General features: G+C 37.8%; 1 pseudogene; it reads left to right on the top strand.

Annotated features, from left to right (window-relative positions):
• The first annotated feature begins 488 nt into the window (after nt 1-488).
• Nucleotides 489-3,055, top strand: LOC138057932 (uncharacterized; annotated as a pseudogene).
• The last annotated feature ends 5,116 nt before the right edge of the window (nt 3,056-8,171 follow it).

Raw genomic sequence — 8,171 nt, 5'->3', positions numbered from 1 at the left:
ATCCGGGTGGAAATTTGTCCCACTTTTTCTCCCATTGAAATAGCTTATCAAGATCGTTTTGAAGAATTTTCGAGTCCAGTTCAGATTTGATGGTGAGATATGCAATGGTATCATCTGCAAACAGTCCAACCCTGGACGTTGTTGACCTAGGAAGGTCATTTATGTAGAGATGGAACAGGCATGGGCCTAATACGGAGACCTGCGAGAGACCTGAGAGAACCTCTATATCCTCAGAAGACACTCCATTTGGAAGAACACGTTGTTTCCTGTTGGCTAGGAAGGCTTTTATCCACATAATATTCTTTCCATGAACACCACATCTCATCAGCTTTGCGATAAGGTGACAGTGACAGACCTTGTCGAATGCCTTGGAAAAATCAATTACTAAGATATCAGTTTGTCTCTAAATCCATGCTTTAGTGAGTAGAGAATATGGTGTTCCTTAGCATGGTGCGCTCGTTATTATGTGCTCCATCAGCTAACAAGCTATGCAGGTAAGTGAGATCGGCTGGTAGTTGCTTGGATAACAATTTGGACCTTTCTTGTGTACTAGGATACATTAGCAGATTTCCAATCGTGAGGTACCTCTCTAAAGATAACGTACAGCATACCATGCACGAAAAAAATGGATTTACACGAGATTTTCACAGCGCAAATGTGATGCAAACATATGTTTACTCTAGAGAAAACCTGTAGCAAACATGGTAAATGCCACACAAGTAGTATAGTGGTTGGGGTACTAGCGCATTTTGAATTTTGCGCTTGCTTGCATATGCACTACTTGATTTTATTTTTACAAATATTTATTACTCTATTTTGCGTTGGATTCAAAATTCACTAAAAAATTAATCTATATGTTTTTCAAAATCTTTTGTATATGTCTTTTAAGGTGGGCCCACACGAGGGGACATGTTGCAGGAACATGTTGCTGCAACATGTAGCGGGGACAAAATCGTGTTAAGTGCACACTGAGGGGACATGTTGTAGGGATGCGTAGCAGGGACATGTAGGAGGGACCAAATCGCAGAGTTTACACACTTGTGAAAAAGTTGCCGGGATACGTTTCAGGGACATGTTGCAGCGACACATCCTCTCGTGTGTGCTGACACTTTTTCACTCGTGCGACATGGAATCTTGTGCAAAATTTGTCCCCGCAACATGTCGCACGGAGTTCAACTTGTTGAATTTCATGGGACATGTCGCAGCGACAGAACTTTGCGTGAGACGACATGATCATCGTGTGCAAGGATATGCAACATGTTCCTGCAGCAAAAACGGATAATTGAGCCAATCAGACACAAGATCCAGCTTTCTTTGCGGTGGTGCATTTGGAAAAAAAGATGGCGTCCGTTCACAGAGGAATGACTTGGATAGAAACCGAAAACTAGTTGTTGTTTTGATGATGCTGCTCGATGATGAAGCTCCTATGATGCTGGAACGACAAGTCTGCTGCCGGCAATGGCTACTGCGACGTACCGAACGGGAAGCTTATCATACGATTTTTAAACAGTTGGCAGTTGTTGGAAGACACGCCTGGTTTTGCTGAATACATGAGGATGCCGCACGCTAAATTCGTCGCTTTGGTAGAAGCAGTTGCATTGTTCATAAAGAAACAGGAAACATGTATGAGAGAATCTATACAACCAAGCGAAAGTAGCCCTTGCAACCAGATACCTTGAAACCGGTGAAACATTCCAGTCACTATCCTTTCAGTTTCGAATCGGTACGATTACAATATCTTGTATTGTGGTGGAGGTTTGCGTTGCTATTTATCGTGTCTTCGGAAAAGAGTATTTGAAAACACCAAATACAAGTGATAAATGGAATGAAATTGCGCAGTTATTTTACTCCAAGTCGAATATTCCAAACATTATTGGAGCAATTGACGGGAAAAGGATCCTTATCCAAAAGCCAGCCTGCGCGGGATCTCATTTTCATGACTATAAAGGAAACGAGAGCATAATAGCATTTGTTATGGCTGGACCAGAGTATGAGTGTCTATTTGTCGATGTAGGGACAAACGGACGAAACCCAGACGGCCATGCATGGCATTGTTGCTCTCTAAAGAAAGCCCTGGAGAGCTGTGACAACCCTTTGAATATACCTCCCCTTCGCCCACTGCCGGGGGCTGCAAAGCCTTCCCTTTGTCCAAAAACATGCTTAAGCCCTACCCAAGAAGAAATCTGATGGTCGAGGAAAGGATAGCCAACTACCGCATTTCGAGAGGGCGAAGAATATCTGAGAACATTCTCAGTATTCTGGGAAATAGATGACGTTTTCGGGCTCCCTTTTTGCTGCAACCCGAAAAGGTGCAGCAAATCACTATGGCTATACTTAGGCTTCATAAGTGGCTACGAAACGATGGAGCAAGTTGCCGCATCTACTGTCCTCCGACACTGATCGACAGAGAAGATCCAAATACACGGAAACTTATTCCCGGGTCTTGGAGAGATGATCTTCCTCCCGAGTCACTGCTGCCATTGCAGCCAGCTTTGGTTCACAACTACACCAGTGAAGCTAAAGAAATGCGTCAGGAGTTCACACCGTGGTTTAGTGACGAGGGAGATGTTGAATGGCAGCGAAGAATGTGTGGACCGTAAACTGAATTTCAATACACTTGCAAGCAAGTGATATAGTCACTGAAGTTACAGCTTGTGGCTAAAATGTGGTACTCCTTGAACTGTCAGCTTGATGACCTAACATAGAGCTTCACTTTCTTTACCAAAAGTAGAGAAAACTGGCATTCATTGGCCGCAAGCGTTAAGACGCTAAATTAAAAAATTGGCTCTTTAGCTTAAAGTACCGTTTAAACACAATTTCTACTGTAACCGTAGACAAAACAGAACTGTTCACAGCAAAACGGATGCAGTGTTTAGTCACAAGAAGCATGACATTGATCATGCTTAAAATAACACGCTACAAATAAGACGTTCCTTCCATCAGTTTTAATGACTATGTTTTGACACAAAGTCCATGCACAGTTTGTCAAAATGAGTTCAATGTTAATAGTGTTGTATTTTCAGAAGGAATGTTTGCATAGTTAAGTCCTTGTAAGTTTTTTGAAAGGGGAGGGAGAAGGGTTCATGTAGTTGACGAAACGTTGCATTTTCAGGACTGTGAGGTTAAAATTCGTCAAGGGTTTCCCCGTCTGTTTCTAGGAAAATTAAATGGTGGATCAAAAAGCCAGACATTTATTAAAGCAATGACAAAAGTTTAAAAGACCAACAAATCCTCAGTTTCACTTCTGAAATCTGGGACAACCCATTTAAAAACAGACCAGCAGTTCCTAAGTTACAATGTGAAAAAGTTGTTATACTTTAAAATGGAATAAACGGCAAATTGAATCCAACCTAGGTTGGTTTTTAACATCCTCGTCTCTTATTCATGATCAGAAACAAATTACAAATCACTACAAGTATGTCAAGGTGATGATGTTCACAATCAGGCAATGCTCAGTGATACATGAAAAACGTCTTAAAATTTGTGTTATCTGGCAGCTCAACTGAATCAAAAACAAGTGCCTCAAGAAAGGATTTAATGAACTTCAATTCTCTCTTTGTTTCAACAAGCCTTAACAAAGGAAGAGAATGGGAATAAACACAGTGCTAGGCTTATACATTTACTGGCATGTTCACCCAAGGTCATAATAACTTCTTCCTTCATTATTTTGAAATGCCAGAGGAGAGTATGAGCGAAACTGATCTGTAGCATTCAAAGGCTGACATAGTAACTGTTGAGTGGGTGATAACTACTGCCAGAACTTGCACTGGCTGGTCTCCCATAGTTTTCAACATAACCAATAGTTGTATGTTGAGGAAAACTACCCTGCTTGCTCCATGCCATCTTTCTCCTCCATGTCATAAACCACATCAGAAATTAATTTCTTGGCTCGGCGAAATTGACCAGGAGTTAATTTGGCCAACGACAAGGCAACATAATTACCAAAGGCCACTGACACACATTTTTCAACTAGTGGTGTTTACGAGGCAGATGGAGGTGGAGTGTTGGTTTCATCTACAACTCGAGCCAATAGCTTCAGCTTTTTGTCCTCCCTTTCGTCTCTTAGAGCCACTCTTGATCTTTTCCTAGATTTTGCCTCTGGTTGGTCCATTATTGAATCCACAATGGCATCTGTGTCATCACAAATTGAATCGAGGAAGTGTAGTTGAGGAAAGAATTCCTAGGTACTAATGTAAATGTCCTTGCTGCCTGAGCCTGATGGTTTATGTTTGGCTTTGGAGTTTTCTTGTTTGTAAATCTTGACCAAACTCTTCCGTTTTCGAACAATTTCTTCACAAGCGAACTTCTCATTAAGTTCTTTATGCAACAAGTCCGACAAAAGGTCCTTGTTGGCATTGGTGTGGTACTCTGCTGCATTGTGATCCCACAAGGAGGGCTTTCCTTGATAGTATGAAATGAGTGTTTCTGAAAAAGAAATACGTGCATGTTTCTTTATCAATATTTAGTTTTATCAAAATAAAATTTAGCAGATCTTCACTCTGAAAAAGAGTACAGGGTTTACCTATTTCTTCACTTGACCACTCGCCCTGATCTTCACTTGCCTCTGACAATTCCAGTGACGACCGAAGGAATTCCAGGTCTCCCCAAAACGTCCACTTTACGTCATACTCTGGATCTCCGCTTTTTCATGTATCTCACTACGGAGCTTCGCAAGCAATGCCACCTTGATTTAATCTCTTTTAGGCCTCTTGGTGGCTGTGTGTTTCCGAATCGGGCTATCAATGGTACCATTGCTTTCTTTGTTTCTGCCTTGTTGCCGTTGTCTTTCAGGTGCTTATCCCATATTTCCTTGAAATGCGAAATAAGCATACGAGTCTGGCTTGCATTCCACGAGTTCTGGCTGGTATCATCAGCAGGATCACCCAACTGGTGTTCTTCAATTAGTCCATCACCGAGGGCCGCCATCTTCTTTCCACATATGTGACCAATGCATTGTGGCCTTTGTTTCTTAAACTCTCGCCTTTACCGCGGTTGTTTCACACGAGGGGGCATGTCCCTGCAACATTTACCAGAGACATGTTCCAGCTACATTTTCGTGTGTGTGTGCAAGTCTTAATCCTTTCCCTCACTCATGTCCCTGCTACACGTCCCAGTTACATGACCGCTAATATGTACAGTTTATAATATGTCGCTGCTACATGTTGCCGCAACATGTTCCTGAACCTGTCCCCTTGTGTGGGCCCACCTTAAAAAAATATTACCAAGGACCAAACTACATGATTAAATATTCACATAATCAATCAAATGGAACATGAAAGAATCACATAGCATAACATTCGTAGAAATAAAGAAAGTGATTTTCCCGTGATTTTAACAAATCAAAAACGTACACATAAATTTATTTTCTGATATTTTTCTGATCCCTTACAGATCTGATAAATTTTCTGATGCATGAAGTTTGTTTAAATATTTGCATAATCAAAATAGCGTGACATTCGATAAGCTGTAGCAGTAAACTTTAGCAGTAAGGTTTAGCAGTAAACTTTAGCAGTAAACTTCAGCAGTAAACTTTAGCAGTAAACTTTAGCGGTAAACTTTATAAGTAAACTTTAGCAGTAAACGTTAGCAGTAAACTCTAGCAGTAAACTCTAGCAGTAAACTCTAGCAGTAAACTTTAGCGGTAAACTTTAGAAGTAAACTTTAGCAGTAAACTTTATCATTTAGATTGTTTTGGTGTGTTGATTTTGTAGTCACCGTAAGCATAATTTTGATGCCATTAGCGCTTATCATCGAAGCAGGACAATGACACTTTATTCAGCTCATATGTTCCAAGTTGATGTAAGTTGCTTCTGATCGTTTTCACTGTATGACACATTTGTTTGTTATAAAATAGCGTTTTTTTGTAGTCTTCATGTTTAATATTCTTCTTAATAATATTCTTCTTGATTCCCTTAGCTGTTTTTCCGCCCTTGTTATTGTCTTTGATGTATGAATACATTTTAGATCGCAAACCGATGAATTCTGTGATTGGAATGCCTGAGGCTTCATCTTTGAATTTACCAATCACCTTTTTATTAATTTTATCATAGAATGGACTATTTTCTGAATAATCACTGTTGTCAAATTTATTTCTATCATTCTAAAAGTCTTGATACACATCACTAGTTTCGATTTCATGAGTTAGTGAGTCTGTATCAGTGAATAAAAGCTTATCTTTATTTCCATATTTATTTTTGATGTAATTGTAATGAAAATCATACATTAACGTCTTACTAAGATCTAAAATACACATGCCAACATATGCCGGTCTATTAAGGGTTAGCGTTTCTGTAATCTTATGCACAGCTACAAGATTTTGGTTGAATATTTTACTGCTTACGTAAGTAGGTTTTGATCTTAATTTAATCAGTTTTTCCTCATCCGTGACTAGTCTCACATCAACTCTTTTTCGTAAATTTTCCATTGTTTTGCCAAAAACGCTGTTATTCATAAGTTAAAAAAATCTTTTTCAAAAGCATTTTTGGTATTGGTTCTATTATGTGTATTAAAGTCAATATACGGCCTCATCCATGGTGACTGATTAAACTCAAGTACTCTGTGAACTTTAGTGACTTTTAATCGTAAGTCAATATACAATTGCAGTGCCCTGTAATGAAGAACATACTTTTCTTTGTCTTTTAGGGTTGGAATCAGTTTGTGAACAAGATCAGTTGATATATTAGATTGATCAGCAATATTTTTACAATAAGGAGACAACATATCTTTATTAACTTTGATCTTTTCAGCAGCACATGGATAATCATCATGTAAATTATGCAATTCTTTCGGATACTTAAGATCAACTTCTAATATTAATCCTTCAGTGCTGTTTTTCCTGTACCTAGCTAGGTCAAGCTGATCAATTTGTTTTCCTGATAATCATTTAAATCCTCCTGTTGATAAAAATTGACTCATAGCCCATCCATATAAATTATTAGCGTCTAAATACATAATATACTTTGAAGGAGTATTTTCAACGTATGTCTTCATGTACTGATTCCGCCACGCATCCCTTTTTCAATGAACTGGAACATATCAATGTCAGTCATTAGCTCCAATTTGATATCAGTGATCTTTAACATTGCGTCCCAAGATAATCCAGGCGATGTATAATAATGACATGGATCTAGCTTGTAATACTGTAAGCATGTTTTACGGAAATTTTCGAATACATCAGCTGATAGAAGTATGTCACTTTTTAGATACAAATCATGATATTCACCCATAGATTTTAAGTTAAAAGTATTCCACACATTTTTAGCATGTTTATATTGCTCATCGGTGATTGATTCATCAGTTAGTATGCTATAAAATTCTTCTTTTGTTGGCAGATGAGGTTCATTGAATTTGTCAAATGAATCCATGAAATCATGGTAAATGCCTTTTTTAGACATCAAACTAAGTTTATCATCTTGAAACTCTTGTGAGGTATATTTTAATGCTTTATCAGGTAAATTATTTACTAATTTGTCGAGACTTGTACTCATAAATTGAAAACTGTCAATGAATCTTAAATGATTTCCAAGCATGAAAGCCATATACTTTTCCATATTATTTGGGATAGCATTAACATTCATTTGACATTCTTCTCCATTTTTAGTTTTGTATATGTGTTTTTTTGCTATTTCACCAATATTTTGCATAATCAAATGACTGTCATAGCCTCTAAGATTATGAAATATAACTTGTATTTTATCAGTCAATTTAAAATTCAGGTTACAATCTTGATGAGCAGAGCCTCTGTAAAAACCAGTGACATGACAATGATCTCTTACTTTAATATCTTTATCACTATATTTTTTGTTACAAATATGGCATTCATCAGCTTTTAGAAATTTTTATTCATCTTTTTTTGTCATTTTTAATGGCATGAAGAATTTTTTCTTGATAATATTCTTATAATATTTGACTTCATCAAGCATTTTTTCCATAAAATTGTATGCTGCATTTGTGCCTCTGTATATTTGAACTGGTTTGCTGTATTTATCATCATAACAACAAACCACTTTATAACCATAACTACAGTCTGTGTGTTTTTGATAAGCATCAGTGTATGATTCATCATTGTTTGGTTTACAACCATGTACTTTTTCACTTAAAGCTTCAAAATCAGCATGTATTACAAATGGCACTGGTAATTGTTTATAAAAATTAGTGAATTTTACTTTTGA

This window comes from Montipora capricornis, chromosome 1, assembly GCF_036669925.1.
Source record: "Montipora capricornis isolate CH-2021 chromosome 1, ASM3666992v2, whole genome shotgun sequence".
Classification (NCBI taxonomy): domain Eukaryota; kingdom Metazoa; phylum Cnidaria; class Anthozoa; order Scleractinia; family Acroporidae; genus Montipora; species Montipora capricornis.
This window is presented reverse-complemented; position numbering and strand designations above follow the sequence as displayed.